The following is a 19,552-nucleotide window of genomic DNA, read 5'->3' on the forward strand; positions in this document are numbered from 1 at the left end:
ATGTTAACCTGTTTAACATAACAACTATATATAAAAGACTTTAAGATATATTTTAAATTGTTTGAATTTTTATCTATCTAGAGAAAATTAGCTTAATTAAAAACAATATTCTACCGACAAAAACTTATTTTATGACTATCCCTTTTGATGTTTTATGACAGTTTTGTTACAAAAGTTTGGTAATCATAAATACTTACAAACATAACAAAAAGTCTCTGTTTTGTTTATGCGCCATAATAAGGCAGCGTAAAATAATGGACAGATTCTTGCTCCAATTACCAACGAAGAAGATAAATTTTAACCGCAATAGGTTAACCAAATGCATAAAATAACATAGCCTTTCGATGTTTTCTGTTTTGTTACGTCACTATCGGTTCTCAGTGCGACATTTTCTCAAGACTGCTTAAATTACTCAGCGCAAACTGTATTCTGTAGTTAGGACTTTTACATTGAATTTTTTTTTAGTAACATGATTAAGTTGTGTATTTTGTTTTATTTGTGTCTATGATAAGATTAACTTAACAAATAAAATGTTAATTTTATATATGTATACTCGGTTTGGCTTCAAATTAAATACATCCAGGTTACTTAGAATAAAAACAAAACTTTGATTTTACAATTGCTTTATGATTGCAAGTAATGTTTAAATGTTAAGATTTAATATTTTTGCATTGAACTATCAAAACAACTAGTGCAAACCAAATAATTTTGTTTTAAAAGTCAGTTTTCTTTTATACTAAAACAAATTTTAAAAATAAAATATAATACGAAAATTATTAGAGTTATGTAAAAAAAAAGCATTTTTTTAAAATTAATTTATAAAAATAACAGTACGTTGTACACACATGTGTTGCTTTGTTTAGTTTTTATAATTAAATGTATCAAATATTTAGATAACCTAAAAACTGCTAAACGCCACCATAAATATTTAAAAATTATAACGTTTTAGCCAGTGTAAGTATTAAATGTTCAGCGTTCATGTTAAGTCAAATCCACAAATAAAAAAAAATAAGACAAAAAATCGTGTTTATTAATAATAGTTTTAATTACTCTTTCTGCACATTTAGTGTTTATGTTTTTTAGGCTTAAAAATTATGTAAAGTTTTTTTATATAATATTTTGAAACATAGTAATAACTATCTATTTATATATTAGTCTTAAAATTCTAAGAAGTTATTTTACTACATTTTTTAAAAGTATAAAGTTTAAATTTTTACTTACAACTTAAACAATGTATAAATCAAATGCAAAAAATATTTAAACTGAAAAATACTAAAATGCTTTGATTAAAAATTCTAGTATAAATTTTTATAGCGGTTAATGATGTATAAAAACAAAAAAGTTTTAATTTTAAAAGCTTACTTAATACTCCTTTTTTACAAAAAAAACAGTATTCCTTTTATTCTAAAACTAATTCTTGTTTCACGTAAAATGCAACAAAACATAAAGTGACGAACACTTAAACAAACTACAGCTAATTAAAATAAACATCTAGTATTTACCAACTTAACAGCTGGGTGTTGTAGCGAACGCCTGAAATCTAGCTGATGATTTATTAAAAGTCAGGAATAAAACACATGGTGGATTGGTTGACCATTACCTTGGACCCATATCTTTTAATTTTCTTATTTGTTACGCCAACTTATTTAAAAGTTTTTTTTAATAACTATCACTTAACATCTAATTGAATTAATCAAACTGTATCACACTGAATTTAAATATCTAAAATCATATTAAGTATTTTTTTTATCTTTAGCTGATATCTAGTATAGGCTATTTACAAAATTAGTTTCTAACTAATTATGTAAAGCCGATGTTACACCTTTTAACACTGCTTTTATACAATTTACTTTGAAAAATTTCTTTCTTAAAATTAAATAATTTTCTTTTATAGTTTAAGAGCAAGCTTGACTCATAGTTTAATGTGATAAACTCTAATTAAACCTTTAAGTATATAAAGCCTTGTTTTAGTATTATTACTTTAGCTTTCATAAAAAACACAATCTAACTCAATTAACAGTATTTAATCTAAAAATAGAGCTGTCTTAAATTTTTTCGTTGTGAAAAGCTTTGTTGTTTTTTTCAATTACCAAAAGATTTCTTTAACCACTTATACAAAAAACTAAGTTTATCTGTTTTGTTGTTCAAACCAGTATTTTTTTTACGTGAAACAACGCAACATAACTATTAAAATACAGGTATTAAAAGCTATCTAGAGTTCAAAGTGTGTAAACATCTAATAACTACTAATTAGTGTGCTAGGCGCAGTGGCTCATCTAGCTCAATAGTTTCAATCTTTTCAAAACTTGTGCACATTAATTTACTTGAATATAATTTCGTGCCCTTTATACTAAATTATATATATGTTATTATTATAACTGAGTTTTTAGAATTTTTGATTCATATCTTTTGATTTGATACTTTTGATAATAAATTAAGTACTATGAACTGGTAGTTTGTAATATAGTTAGTTTTTTTAAACAAACCAATGTCATTATAAGTGTTTTTTATCACCCTACTAAAATTTTTACACACATCAAAGTAGTTTTGTGCTCACTAGTGTGCACGGGTGCACAAAATGTAACCACTGGTTTAAACAATGTAATATTTTACGTAGTCAATGCACAAAACTTAAACTTTGCTTCCATGAAAAACATTCGCTTTTATTTATAAATAACTAAAATGTGCTACAGTTTTTTATCATGTATATATTTTTCATGTGAAGCCTTGCTTAACTATTTAAGTTTAAAATAAAAGTTTAGATGAAAGATTTTATAGCTATAAAAAAAAGATCATATGAACTCATTAGCACATATTTTCAAGTCAAGATGTATTTAACGCAAAATAGGAAAATAATTACTTTACTGATGATGTATTCTCATATGGACATTGTTAACTGTTAGTTCAAGCGAAACAGTGCAACATTTAATTCAAATACTTTACCACTGTACCTCTTAACTTTTTTAGATAAGAGCTAGAAAAGCTAAACTTATGTAAAAAATTTAGGGATAACGTAGAAACGTTGAGACCAGGCGAGAGCAGCATGTCACGAAAAAGCTAAAAAGGTTTGTTTTAAATGACGACGTTAAGCCGAAAGGTGAACAGTCATCTATCCCAGAGCACCTCCTCAACAACCCTGTTTTGTGCTGAGAACTACCTGGATAGAAGGTTCAAAATTCGAGAAACACTCAAAATCAGTTCTATAATCTTTGTTTATTAGAACTCGTGAGCCAAAAATTTGCAAACAAAGAGATTTTTATAATTTAAAACTTTATACATAGCGTGTTTTTAGTATTGTTGTTGTCGTTTATTGTCGTGTTTTTGTTTAGTTTTTATTTTTTTTTTGTTTTTGTTTCAGGTAAAATTTCGATTATCTTAATTGTTTTTGTTTTAATAGTTTTGTTTTATAAACAATTTTAAATCAGCTAAGTATAATTAAACTCTAACTTAAATATTTTAAACATACTATTTTGCTTTATGACGTAACGACTTTTAGCTATGTATTTCAAAATTACTGCTTATAAATAAATTCACACTATATTAATAACAAATTTTAGCAATTTTATTCTGATGAAGAGCTAAACGAAATTAGTTAATAAACCTTTTTTAAATGAGTGATTTATGTATAAACTTTTTAGTTATAACCAGTGGCGTCGCGTGGTATTTTTTTTAGGTGGTGCAGAATTTAAAAAAATATCAATTATTTTAATAAAAATATATTTTTACTGTCAAGTTTGAAAACAACTGAACTTTTGCTACACCTGAAGATAAGCTTTGCTTTTAAGGGCATAGGGGTATGAAACAATTTGATTTTATTTTATGTAGTTTTTACTAAGCTACAAGATGCTTTTTACAGATTTTAAAAATTCAGTATATATTTTAAGATATAGCCGGTCAAAGTCAAAGGCAACAAAAGGTTCATAATGGGAGGCACAAACTAAAACAGTGTTTAAAAAATGTTTTACCCCCCCTTTATGCCCTTAACATCTACTTTAGAATTATTTTACTGAAATTACTTTATACAGTTTTAATTTAACTACAAGTCATTTTTTATCAATATAAAAAATTCTTAAATTTTTGAGATATGGTAATTCACAGTCAGAGGTACAAATGAATCCTTTTTTTTTTAATATAAACTCAAACAACAAATAAATCAAATCACTAAAATCATATCTTTTTTTCATAAGTTGGCCTCAAAATCTTTAGATGTTTCTTTTATAAAACAAAAAAAAAATGCTAAATTAGATATTTAAAACACCAAGAAAAAAAATTTATAACAAAAGTTTTTTTTTTGTATATATAAAAATATTAATGATACTTAAAAATTGAAAACTTCTCTTTTAACAAAAGTATAAAGTTTTAAAAAAATTAGGATGAAAAATTTTAATTAAAAATTGTTTTAAAAATGATGGAGAATATAGGTTTTCAGTAAAATTGTATTTTTTGCTGTTTTGGTTTGCTCCTTGTATAATAAACCATTGTACTCTCTGGCTTTTACTGGTTGTAACTAAAAATTTAATTGGAAAATTCAAGTTTATTAAAGAGTAACTATTAGCTTTCTGAAAAAGTTAAAATAAGAACAACATGTAAAAAAGTGCCTATACACCCTCCCCCCTTACTCCTCACTAATTTGCACATTTTTTTTTTACAAACATTAACATTTTTATTAACTTTTTTTCTAATTTTAATGTTTTTTGTTGGAGGTTTAAAATTAAATAGTTTTTTAAGGGTATCTTTTCTTTATTTAGTATTTATTTGTTTTTAATTTTAATGACAGTATTTTTCTCAGGAGCTCAACTTTTTTAAGTTTAGTTGTGAGGCTGTTGAACTTTTCAAGAATTTTAAAGATAATTTATAAATATGTATCCATTATAGAAGTAAAAGTTTGGTTAGTTAGTTTTCATGTGGCCATAGGGGTAAAACACTTATTTTTTAATTTTAAATAACCTTGTTATTTTCAGAGTAAAAATTAAAACTGCTTTAGTCAGCCTGAATATTTTTCTAATTTGGTCTGTTTTAATTTATCTTGGGTCATCTTGAGTTTTTAACATTTCTAAGTTATCCTGATTATGAGGCAAGGCAACCATGTTTCAACAATTTTATCTAAAATTTTTGCTTTGTTTATGAAAAAATTAAACCAAAAGTTATATAAAGTAGAGGTAGACTAAATTTTCCTAAAATGTTAAACTACTCTAAGTAATCACAGTTTCTAAATTAAGGCTATTTACTTTATTTAAATATGTGATTGTTTCAATAATACTATTTTTTATTTAATATAAATCTAAAATATTTTTCTGTAAGAGTGAACTAGAAGTTTATAATAAACCTCTTAATTCTTTTTTTCAGAACTTGAATTTTATTATTTATTTTACTAACTTTATGATAACAATAATCAGTTATAGTTAAGTTTATGTATGCAGATTAAAATAAAAAATCAAATTTTTAAGACTTTAGTGATTTAGGGTTTTTATCTTTTTTTTCAAAATATGCAATTTAAGACAAATCTTTTAATAGAAGTGATCTGTTAAATTTAAAAAATCATGTGGGTACATAAACTCAAGTTTAATCCTTTGCAGTAGCTTGCTTTGTTTTTATTTTATGTTTACAATAGCTTGTAGATGATACTTAAGCAAGTCCTGTTTTAGGGAATTTTCAACTTAGCTTACTTACCGCAAGATATTGATTTTGCGGTAATTCTTGAAGAAATTTTGCTTTTTTGAGTTCATTTGCGGCAGTCAGCTAAGAGTTTGCGGCAGTGAAGTGGGCAAAATGGTCGTTTTCAAAATTGAAGTTTTAAAAGAGATTTCGTTCAAAAAAATAACGAAAACGATATAGATACTTATTTTTTTTCTTAGAAAATTTCAAGGTGGTGCAGTTGCGGCAGTGCAACATCCCACGCGACGCCCCTGGTTATAACTAATACTTAAATCAAACTAATCAAAAATAATATTTTAAACAAAATAGATTTATGTTCTTTATGATTACTGATAAACTCTCGCTTAGGTGTAGAGTTGACGAAAAGTTGTTTCTTCAACAAAAACAGAGTACTAAACTACGAAAATTAATTTAACTTTTAGAATTGTAATTTATAAATAACAAACTTCAATGTTTAGTAGGTGAGTTTATCTGAAACAGCAGTACAATAAAGAATAATAAATAAATAATAACACAGTAAAAAAGCAATGATTATTGCACAATATCGACTTTGACTCCGAGTGGTTTTTATAATACAACGTATCGTACACAATTTTTTTGTTTATTTTAAACTTTTTTAATATAGTTAGGACAATAATTAAAAAGCTATTTCGAGTGTTAAAAACATAAAAAGCTTGTACTAACACAGTGTTTTGATTTTTTTATTTACAAAATCCTTTTAAAGGTTTATTTTTACTTTAGTACGTAAACTCCTATATAATAATAATACCAAAGAAAAAGTTCAGAAATAAATAAAGTAAAACAATAATTAGCAATAAAAAATTACGCAAAAAGATGTATGTACAATTTGAACCCTTTGAAGAAACGCAGGCGGTTATCAGCAAATCAAACAACCAAGTTAAAAACTGTTGACCAATCAAAAAACTTTGTTTAAATTGTTGACCAATCGAAAGAGGTCTTGGGCAGGGTCTCTACAAATCGTCGATTGGTCAACGTAGTCATGGAGTGCTCAATTCATAAAAAAAAACGAAAAATATTTACAGATGTACAGTACTACAGCTCAATAGCTTGTGTGGAATAAAAAAGAAGTAAAAAGAACAACAAAAAAAAAATAAAACGTTATTTTACATATTCTAAAAAAATCTTAGGTTTACAACTGGTTCAGTAGAAAATGTATAATTTGGCTTTTAATCGACGGAGACCAGCAACGCGACGCTGGTTGCTAAGCAAACTGTTTCTATGGTAACTCGTGGTAAAAACAAGGTGAACTTTGGTGGCCCGTAAGGAGCTTTCAGAAGTAGATTAAAATGATTTTTTTGGGATTATTTTCAATGAGATTGAATTTTAAAAGCCTGCTTGGCTAGACTTGTAAAAAATTTAGAGTTACCGCAATTAGATTCCGGTCATCAGTTACAATTAAAAAGACTTTTTATAAGCGAACATAGCTTAAAGTTTTATGTTAAAATAAAAAAAGGAATAAATAAAATCATAGCAAGACTTTTCAATCATGGAAAAGTCAAAAAAAAGTATAGCAGCTTGCAAAAGTGAACTCACTTTTAAAACTATCAAACAAAAAATAAAAAAAAATACAAAAAGTATTAAAAAAGGGAAACTCTATTTACAATATTGCACTATTCCCCAGACTCCTAAATAAAAAAACATGCTTCAAACATATTTCCCCTGCTCCCTCTACTTCTTCTCCTGCTGGCGGGCCTGCTGCTCCCCCAGTATCTGCCTCAGCATGACGATGTACCTCAGCGTGTGCCTGATGATGTCCACCTTGTCCATTTTCTCCTCGCCCATGAAGGCGGGCAACAGCCCCCTCAGCTGCACGAAGGCGACATCCAGCGGCGTCACTTGCAACCTGGAGAAAATTGATTTTTTAGTTTATCTTATATAAAACAAGATTTTTTTTCTATAGAATAGTTCATAAAAAAAAAAAACAATTCTAATGTGACTATATATATATTTAATAAAGAACTATATACAAAAAAATTGCTTTTAAATTTGTTAATTTTTTCTTACAAAAAGCAAAAAAAAGAAGGTTGTTTGTTTGTAGAATAGCTCGTAAAAGTTGAAATATTTTTTTCAATCTGGAAAAACAATTAGTTTTGTTGATTATATAAACAAATTTATATATACACATATACTTATTAATGATTGTTATTTTAAAAGTTGAATTTAATAAATGCAATTAGAGAAAATTCATTGTTTAGTTTTTCTTTCCAGTTTATATTTTAGTTTGTTTGTGGTCTAAATTATTTTGTAAAGCAAACCATCAAAATAAAATAAATAATCAAAAACTAATAGCTTATATATTTCTTTATTTTGTTAATTTTTTATTTGTAAATTTTTACAAAAAATACCATTATGAAAAAAAATAATAATAATAAAAATTCACTTCTGGTTGTTGATGCTGTTTCTTAACACCGATCTCGACTTCTTTGAAGATTTGTGTCTTTTGTGGGATACTTCTTTGATGGCAGTCATATTTTTTTGATTTTATTTTAATTAATAAACTTTCTGTATGATAAAAACAACTAGTTAAGTTTGGTAAGATAATTTTTTCTGCAATGTTTTCTTATTTTTAATTTGCTAGAAAACTAGTTGTACCTCATAGCACTACACTGTACATTTTTGTTAATTTGTACATTTAACAAAATATACTATTTAATTTCTAGTTTGTAGTAGTTACATTTTTAGACTGCTGTCCTAATTTTTGTAATTTTGTAATTTTTGTAGTAGTCTAATATTTGTAATATTATAGTCCAATAATATTTTGTGTAAAAAATAATAACAATATTTAAGTTTTCTCTAAATAGAAATAACTAAAAAGAACTATACGATAAAAGTAAGCTGTAGAGACTTATACTAATTCAATTTGCAACGCAAACATACAATACTATTAAAAATTCTTATGACCGAAACATTTTAATCCAAGAGGCACGACCAAAAACAAACAAAAGTTCCCCTTGTGACCGAAAGTTGCTTTTTATCTTTTGATAAACCCATTGAGGTTTGCCAGCGCGCAAGCCGGAGCGTCCCTGGCGAGTTAGAAACATGATTTACGAGTTTCGAGATTCAGACGCGAAACTTGTTGTTGTAAATTCAATTAAGCGCAGAAAATGTATGACGGCTTTGTTTGGAAATTAAAAATTAAGAAACAAGCGGATTTGTTGTACAAAAAGTTTAAATTTCCTAATAAAAACTTTTATTAAATTAATATAAATAAATATTCTGAGAAATCAAGTTTATATTTAGTTTTTGTGTAAGACGGCTTGAAGTAAAATTAAACAGGTTTGTTTATAAAAACGTTCAATTAAACGCTGTTTTTGTCAAGAAAAAAAAAACCAAAAAACCTTGGTTTCTGACACTTTCCAGATAAAAAACAAGTTACTTTACAAAGCATGTGAGCCGAATTTGAATAAATGAACCAGGAAGCGAATATAAATAGCATTAAATCAGCTTTTGCTTCAATTATCGATAAAGGCGCCGCCAGCTGCAACAGAAAATCTTTATCGAATAATGCGTTATTTCGCTTGAAGTAAAAAATCAATATCCAGTTGCTTTGTTCTCTCTTTCGCGTTTAAAGCAAAGCTTCGAAGCAGTTTTGAACATGTTTAGGAGATTTGAAACTTTGCAAGCTTAATCCCGTGCAGTCTTTTTAAGCGCGATTTTGGCAAACAAAGGTAAAATTAATTTGAATTCGGCGTTTGTAACAGTGCTTGCTTCCAAGCAGTTTCTTTTTGTTTGAAAACATTACTTAACTTTTTTCGAGTTACAGAAAAAACAAACCCTAATCAGATGGAGCTCGATACTTTTAGCTTACAATTTATTAAAGCCCTTATGTCTATTTTCTCAACTTCTGCTTCAACCCGAAATTAAACACGCAGCACAATGCCGCAGTTTCGACGGTAAACCGAGTACACAAACACAAATACACATAAAAACACAAAAATGCGCCTTATGTCATACACTGCACAGTCAACAATTAGTAACATGGAAATCAACACACGGAGAGAGTACATAAACACACACGAATATACACAAAACACAAATATGTATGAGAGCACCGTATGCCACGCGCGCAGTCAACAATTAGCAACACGGAGCGCCTTATGCCGTGACCTTGTGCCTCTTCGGAGAGTCCTTATGTCGCTTCTCGCGCTCTCTCAACATAAGGAACCTTGCTGATCACTTTCGGGCGGTTTTTAATGTCTTTCGCCTTATGCCACCTTCGCGAAAAACAGAAAGGAAAGTTCGACGTCACTTTTATTACATGCCATTTGGCGGGCTGCTGTCCCCCTCAATACATATATTTTTTCTTCATTAAGTCGCCAGTGGACATTGTTTTGCCACCAACAAACTTTCAAGCAGCAGAAGGACGTTCGAAATCGATCGAGTTGCGCGCCATCTGTGCAATCTCGCGCGCTTTTATGTCGCGCGACAAAGTGGCCGTTTTTCAATTTGGCCGCAAAATTGCAATGACGCGTGGCTTCCTCTTTTGAAATTATCCACGGTGTCCGCGCGCGAGAGACCCCACGAGAGAGGATCTTGTTGTCGCGGCCACGCGAGCATCTGTGACGTCATAACGAGTCAGAAACACAACGTGACGTCATGACGCGTGTCGCGTGCCGCTGTCAAGGTGGGGGGAAAGTCAAGATTACCATGGCAACTCGCATCCGCCTGCCAACGACGTGATTGAAAATATATTCGCGACTTTGATCAATGCGCGCGTGCTGATTATAAGTGACTTGGATGCAAAATTATTAAATTAACTTTTAATCTGCGTCGACGTGTTCGGCAAAGATGCTTTTAATGTCAAACAGCGAAAGTGAGCCGTCTTTTATTTGCTGTAAAATTAATTTCTTGTATGATCCAAATGGATATATACAAAAAAAGTGTTTCTATTTTTACTACAACTCTAGGCATAATTTATCGATGTACCACTTTGAGCTTAGCTTGGTTAAGTTTTTACTTTGCTAAAAAACTCAAAAAATTCAATATATCTAAGAAAACACCAAAGCAGTTTATAAACTAAACTACACGAAACAAGTTTAAACGCATGCTCTTACAGCAAAACTTCAAATTTAATTTAATTTTAATGTTAAAAAAGCACAACAAACGAGGTAAGGCTGAAAAATGTTTGTGAAGAAGTTTGAAGCTGATCCTCTTAAGAGAGCACCTGCCGTTGAATAATTAATGAAGGCGCAAGTTTTCACCACCGCCGCTAAACTTAGTGTAGTTCGTTCAAAATTGTGTTTACAGCATAATTGTTAGTAAGCGGCAGTTTACGGGTGATTGTGATTTGTATAGAAATAATGGGCGTTATGCAACACAAAATTATAAGTTTATCGCTTAACAATCGATTTGCTTGAAACGTTTATCGTTTGCTTTAGAAATGAAGTACAAGTATTTGAAGGCAATTTGAAAGATAACTAACTTTTAGAAAAATAGTTAGAAACTTTCTTGCAAATTTAACAATTACTTTGTCTTTAAAAACGTTGACTGCATTGATCAAGTGTCTAAAGGCAAGTTATATATAAATGAAAATTAATGAAAAGCACAAAATAAACAACAGCAAGTCTGTTCTGTGCCTACGAACAAGAAATGTTTTGAACGCGTTTTTATTGCTTGTGTTAAATCAGTTTAATGCTTTTAATTGCTCGTTTGATTGCTCGTTTACTAAGCAGTATGATGTAGTTTTACATGTTTTGATACAGTTCAATGTATAATTCAAAACTAAAACAATTGTAAACTTTAGAAAAAATATTTTTTAGTCAGTTTTGTTTTTGTAAGAGAGAATGTTTAGTTCGTATTAAATAAAGTCTTTTAATGTTTGTTTTGAATTAACTTTGAAACTTTAGTTCTGCCATGTAACAACAATTTTAAACGAACTAAACTGATCTAAAATAGACTTTTTATAACTTTATAATAGTTTATTATCCCATGTATTACTTTAAGAACGATGAAATTAAATTAAAGTCTACATAAAACTTAAATTTCATCTACGTTTTATGAAAGCATTAAATTTCTTATTGAACAATTCCTCAAAAATTTAGAATTTGAAAACTATGAGCTAAGCTTTACCATCCTACTTCAAACTTCAAACTAAAAAACAAGCAATCTTTCAACTTTTTATCCTCTAACTTGCTGTATCTACATACGAGTCAGTTCGATGGCGAACCCGAGCGTGCGCCGAGCCTACTTATACTCGACAGTCGAATCAAACCTTCTTTCTCTTCTCTCGAAACCATCGGAGCGCGTCGGTCGTCATGACGACGGCGTGTGCTGCTGCTGCCAGGATTTTAAACGCAGCTGCTCGATTCACAAAAAATTGCGCTAGAAAATTAAAAAAAAAACTCGAAACGCACAAGGCGAATTGGTGGTGCAAAAACAACAAGAAATTTCCGCTTTTTATTTGTTTTTTATAAATTTTTGGTTTTTACCACCACTTGTGTCCGTGCCATCTGTCAGCCACGCGACAAATGTATCGCGCGCGGCAGACGGCAGCAGAAGCACAGGACCTTCCACATTGTAGATATGGATTTCCAATACACACACACATATCAAGCATAAGCTAAAAATAACGGGGCTTCACCTGAAGTGAAACTCAATATAGCGCAAATTTAGCAGCATGACGTAATTTTAATTAGGAACTTTCTTTGAGCTCAATTAAAACTCGAAAAGTTGCGAATATTGAATAGAAGCATTTGCCGATTGCGCGAGCATAAGGCAGACTCTTCTGTTGCTAAGCAACAACTGCCGTTGGGGTCTGTTCGAAATATCGTCTTTCAACATTTTGTGCTTTTTTATTTTCAAAGAACATTTTGCTTTCTATTTCCAATAAGCGCACATTTTGTTTTTTTTTTCGATAACTGTTAGCAGAACGGTTTGTTTATGCTAAAATAAAAATAAATATGCAAGCAAATTGCTAGCTTATGGGCTTTTATCGTTTATTTTTTTGTCGTAAAAAGAAAAATAAAACTTTCCATAGCACTTTAGGCTTCTATTTTTGAAATTTGCTATGAAACTTATTTTTGAATAATTGTTACAAACAAAACTTCATTCTAAGATTGCAAACCAGTTTTTTAAAAAAGCACTACTCAATTAAAATCTAAATTCCAGGCTGTAAAGGAAACACATAACAGAATATAATCAAATTGTAAGTATATATGGCTAAGGACTTTTTTTAAATTTTTTAAAAAAATACCAACTCATCTTTTTTCGTGTAGATACGTTCAAAAACGTAAAACCTTTTTAATAATACATCTAATATAGTCATTTTAGAAGTTTACATTTGTATGATGTAAAATTTTTCAATCTTTATACATTTTGTTTTAGTATAAAAGTAGAATTAGTTGATGATTTTAAATATACGTTTTAAATTAACTTTACTACTTAGTGTTTGATTTATCTACATTTAAGTAAATATTGTAGAAACATGGTTACTTTATTAGGACAAAGTTTACAATAGTTTTTAGGATAAAATTTAGTAAGGGTACAAATAATTCTTTTAATGTTTTTTTTTCGTTTTTTAGGTGTATATAGTAATACCATTCATTAAACCATCAAATAATGGTTTTTTAAAAATGTCTAAATATTGTAAACCAACTATTGAGTTCTAGAGATTCTAAACTAAAAAGTATACAATATTAAATGAAATTTTAAATACCTGATTCAGCATTAATTTTTTACTTTTCAATAGTTTAAACGTTTTAATAAGATCAAAGACTTCAAAACTTGTGTTTTTAATCTTTTAAAATAAATGCTGTACAATTTTTAAATCTTAAATAATTTTTATCTTTGTTGCTTACAGTAAAATGTTGAAAACAAGGTATAATAAAAGTATCAAAAAAAAAGATAATTTATCTTATGTTTTTATTTTCATTTCCTTTTTTAAAATACTGTAAGTTTTTCTTACTATAATTTCTTTCTTTTTTTTTTGTGCTTAAGAAATTTAATGTAAATAAAAACTTAAAATCGACTTACAATTCTATAATTTTTATATCAACTTAACATTCTGTATTTTCAAAGATAAAGAATAAAAACAATAACTAATTTTTTTTTTCAGTTTTTCAGAAACTATAAATCTTACAATAAAGTTACTTTTACCAATAACTTATTGTAAAGCTAAGATATTATTGTCTAATTAATTAAAAAGATTCAATAACTACATTTAGTTTCTGTATTTATTATATATTTTAAATGATGTTTTAGATGCAATACGATTGCGACTTGGTCATGTTAAGTATAAATTTAATATATACTCCGAAACAAGTGCTTCTTAATAGATTTAACCATTTTAAATAACAAGCTAAATTGGTTGTTTAACGAATATATTTTTTCAAAGACATTTAAATACTTGCAAAAAGTTTTTTACCTCATATAGAGATCTTTTAAAACATTTTTTCTTTACTTGTATTTAGTAATATTTACCTTAACATACTTTTAACAGTGTACTTGACTTTTTTTTACAAAAATATGTTGAATTTAGATAATAAATTAACCTTAGTGTTTAAACAAACTTTTAATAAAATTCTATAATGACTGACATGAATTTAGATAATTTGATTTTTAGCACATAAACTTATACAACTTTAAACAAACTGAATATATCCTCTCACGCCGTCAAAACCTTCAATAAAAAATTTTGCAAGCAGAAACACTTCGTGCCTTCCTTTTTTAACAACTTTATTCTTGACTGCAATTTTTGACAAAAAGCTAAAACGACGTTTGCATTCTGCACGACATTCGAACAGGTTGAATGTTAAACGCTAAAGTTGGCAGTTGAACGGGCACGCTTGAATTATTAATGCTCCAAAGATAATGCATCCACACACAAATAAAAACAAACGCAAGCAAGAGGAATTTCGGAGCGTCCTAATGAAATCCCATAAGCTAAATTTAAAACTGTTTCTTTTTTTTTTCTTATACACCAAACTTTCTTATATTGGATGCAAAGTATTAAAACCGTTGATAAAACAAACTAATTATAAAAAGTTTTATTGATTTATCTTCGCACGGAAATAAATTTAAGACGTTTAGACATTTTGTTTTGAAATTAAGATATTCTACTTCGTATAAGTTTAACAAAAGTTGTTAAATTTTATGGTATTGAGTAGTTTAAAACCAACAGCTATTTTTTTTTTGTTTTATCAACTTCTTGTTAAGTGGGGCAAGTAGCTTTGTAAAACTACTTAATCGTAACAATGTTATAGTTTTTTAGTTTTCTAATACGTACTGGTATATCAACCGTTCTGTGTAATTGTTTTGTCTTTACGGTGTGCTATATAAATAAAAAACTACATTTAAAATAATCAACAAAGCTTTTACTTTAAACTCATTATTGTGGAAATTTATTTTTTTTCTAAAGTTCAAGCTATGATTATGAGTTCAAAATAAAAAGGTTATGTTAATATAGTTATAGTGTAAATTTTACAGTTACCTAGAATAACAATGCTATATAAATTTATACTGTTTTAAAGTACACAAAAAATAGCTTGTGATAGTAGCTAGACAACAGTTTAAGTTTGTACTGTTTTGATTGTACGGTTAAGCTATTTAAAAATCTAAATAATTTTTTGAATAGTACTATAAGTAATAAAGAACATAATTAAGAAAATTAAACATTGAATTCATAAATCAAATGCGAATTTCAATAAACTAATAAAAGAAGTTTAAACTAGTAACTTTTGTTAACTTCTTCCAACGCATATCATTTCTTTGGCAAAATGATTAAAGAAATTATTTTTTATTCAACTAACTTGATTTAAAGTGTTTATTTTACCCTTTTAATACAATAAAAAATTATTTTATAAACTCAAAAACTTTAACTCCCAAAAAAACTAACAAGTGCTACTTGTAACAGTTGGAATTAACAACAGACTAAACTGCCAAACATCAAAAACTAAAAACGTTTGTCGCAGAAGGTGTCAGCTATTTTGTTGCTTAGCAACCAGCAACGCGCGTGGCGACCAGCATAAGGCTCGCGCTTGCGCCTAGCAACCGGGACAGCTGTCATCAGCATTTCTGCCACGCGCGTTGCTGATTGATTTCCAGTTGCTAAGTGACACGAATACTTCATGGCAACCGTATGGCCCACATCTACGCTTGCATCTGGTTCGGTTGCTACGCGGTTTGGTTGCTATGTGGATTTTGTTGCGAACATTTGCAAGCCGTTTAGAACTAATTTGTTTGCTATTGTGCTAAGTCGTTTTTGAGTTTAAAATATGAAAGTTGTTAGTGTTTACCGTTTTGTAGAAAAGCCTGAAATAAGCTTTCCTTTTGTATATGTCATTATAACTGAGTCTTAAAGTATAAAACTGTATTTGCATTTTAGTATAAACTTTAAACTTTATTATTTGCTAGATATCTATCAGGGTGTAAACTTTATAGTTTATAAAAATTTTACAAATAAATTGTTATCATCAAGTAATATTTGCTAAACATCCTTTATGCTTTATATTTTACAGTTTATAAAAAGCTTTGAAATTAAAAATGTTACTAAGTAAAAGTTTTTATCAAAACAAATATACTTTTGTTTGCTTTTCTTAAGTTTAACTTTTAATGTTTACATAAAATAGTTATTTTCATTACTGTTTTTGTAAATGTATTAAGTTAACTATATTTTAAAGTAATGTATTTTTAGTATTTTATAGTACTGTATTTTTAGTATTTTAAATTGGGTTACTTGTTAGTACTCATACATAAAGTTAAAAATTTAAATATTGTGAATTTATCAAATGCCTTTTATATATTTTGTGACATTTAAAATAATAACTAATAAAAGATCTTATTTAATTGTTTCTTTTTTGTTGTTAATACATAAAAAATCTGTATTAAACTTGTTTTTTGTTAGCAAAACTAATTTTGACTAATAAAATACAGCAAAATGTATTAGTTTAGAGAACCCTATCGACTATAAATATAATATTAGTCGAATTCCGTAAACTCTTTTAATATTCTTTTTCTTAGTGTAGCATTTTCTAAAATCATTCATAAGCTACTACCTCTTTCATAAAAGATAGTTTATATTTTAACTTTATATAACTTTTTGAAACCTTCTATGTGAAACATTCTAATGTAGTGGATATGTTTATAACACTTAAGCAAATCGAGTTAAGTAGTAAAAAGAAATATTTTATAACTTTTTATGCACACAAAAATATCTGTTAAAACTGCTAATTAGATGTAACTTTTTTTCTAATTATACGTTAGTTAGATAAGAATTAAAACAGAATTTTTAAATGTTTAACCTAAACAATATTTTTTTCTAATTTTAAAAATGATTGACGTTTAATAAAAAATAACATTTACTTAAAGGTTAAAATTTTTATTGGTCTCATGCTTTTTTTAGATAGAATCGTACTAAAAAAACTTCAAGTCAAATAAGTATAGGCAGTTCTAAGAAAAACTGCCTTATTTAAGAGAATAATTTTTGGTATTTTACGATCAAAATTTTGTAGCTATTTAAAAAATAATTGATATTCCAAAAATTTACACAACAACCTATGTTTTTATATTTAAGCTAGAATTTATAAAATTTTATAACATTTATTTTTAGAACGTTAAAATACCGAATTTCATACGACTGTCTAACAACTGTTTATAAGCAGCTATTATTTCTAATGAGCATTTGTTAAGTCAGTGTTTAGCAGCAGCATTAATTACATTGTACGCCTGTTGCTTTTTCACCAACTGTTTCAAAATAAAAATGTTTCAAGCTGACAATACTTTCAATAATCTATGCGAAAAACGTTTGTAATTTTGTTCTGTTTTAACTTTGCAAAAGTCAAACAAGTTCTGTTTTGTAAATAATACATGAATCACCTTAGCTCGCACACAAAGGCTTATATGCCGTAGAGTTAAGAAAAATCAAAGAAGAGATCGCCAACAGAAGCTTTGAATATTACTTTTGTTTCAGTAGAAAACCAAACAAAACGAATACCCGCGCTTTAAAGACCTGCTAAACGCACTGTTGTCGAGCTCATCATACACACATTTATTACGTCACAATGGCTATTTAAAGGCGCGACAGATTGCCGCGCTAAATATACCGGGGCGCGCTAAATAAAAAGCCAGCTTTCGCTCGTGATTATGAATATTCATGATTTCCAATAAAGCCATTTCTTTCGCCCCCCTTTCAACTTCTGGTATGGACCGAAAGTCTGCCGCGGCATCTGCTCGCGACAAACTTAAGTGAACTCGATAGAACTATGACGTCACAATACAAAATTTCGATGAAGTTCGAACTAATTAATCCGGTCTAGCCGTTGCGTCACTTTGAATCGGAGTGAAATTGGAATGAGTGTTTTATGATTTTTTAATAAATAATAACTTTTGCATGAATGCAAAGCTTATGACTTCCGTTCGATATTAACTTAAAACTAATTTAAAATATTTTTCAACGAGCGGAAAACAAAAGCAGTGAAGACCAGATTGAAAACTAAAATTAAAAATACTGCAGAGTTTTTCACCAAATTCAGGAATAAAGCTTAAAACTGTTTACATTTTTTTAATGTTTTAGTAAAATAATTGTGTTTAGATAAATGAAAAAAAAAAGCAAATATGAAGTAATTAATGAAAATAAAATAGTTTAAGAAACCGCATGTACTTTATACAAAAACTTTATAAGTTAAAGTACTTTATTATGATTTTTATAAACCTAAATTTTAGGTGCATGTAAACTTTTAAAAGAAAAGAACAAAAAGAACAACAATTAAAAAAAAATGAACAAAGTATTTCTCAACAAAACATTAGTACATTTGTAATAAGCTGCAAGTCAATTTAGCTGCTAAAAAACCAATTCAAGAAACATATATTTTAAAGGAAACTCATGTTTGTTTTATAGGATAAAATAAAATTTGCTTTAATACAACTAACTAAAAGCCAGCTTTGTAACATGTTTGAAGCAAATTTCCACTAAAAACTAAAAAAATTATTGGATTTAGAGTTTTAGATCACTGGAAAAAAGTTTGTTTCATCTTAAGTTATGTAAAATACTTTTAAAACGCGTAAAAAACCGTCATAACAAATAAAAGTAAAATAAATGGGTCCACAATGATTAATATACCTTTGGGAATACATATTAAAAGTGGGTCCACAAATTCAAGCCTCCTCATTGACTAGATTATGCCACAACGCATAGCTGTTTGTTTCGTACTTATTTCATATTTTTAACTTCAAATTTGTTTTAAACATATTTATGACCTGTGTTTTGTGGTTGTGGTTGTATTGCAATACAAGAGTGAGTTTGAAAAATAAAACGGTCATACTAAGTTTGTCAAAAATAATGATAAACTTTTGTTTGTAAATCTTAATAAATTTAAACAACTAATTGCGAAAAAAAGTTTCACTGTTGTAATAATGTACTAAGTAACACACAAACATTTTTAATTGAAAGTTTTTTTAATAGAAACATAGTTACGCCTTCAAATAAAATTATTGCAGCAAAAGATAATAAATTTTATTTATTTCTGGATATAATTAACTATGCTGTTGCATCTTAAATTATCAATACGTATTTGTGCATGCTAAATTTGAATATTCCAACTTATGCCGAGATAATTTAAAATAATTTCTTACTTAAAGAAAATTTAAGCTTTATGGTTTTTAGAAATTTAAAATATATCCAATATATATACAAGACTACTTACGTATTAAGTTTATAATGCTATCTAAACCAAGGTGTGTATAAAATGTGTTATTTTTCTGTTTAACCAGAAAACAGCGTTTTTTTTACTTTACAAATTTAAAATTTTCCAAAGTAAGTTTCAACTTTAAAGGATGCTAATCTTAAGTTTTTATAAAATCTAGCTTGGTTTGCACATTTGTACAGTTAGTTTTAACTAATCGAAATAATACTAAGCTCACAAAATTCAAGCTAAAAATTCAG

The sequence above is a fragment of the Thalia democratica genome, chromosome 6 (genome assembly GCF_965202585.1).
Source record: "Thalia democratica chromosome 6, ktThaDemo2.hap1.1, whole genome shotgun sequence".
Taxonomy (NCBI): Eukaryota; Metazoa; Chordata; class Thaliacea; order Salpida; family Salpidae; genus Thalia; species Thalia democratica.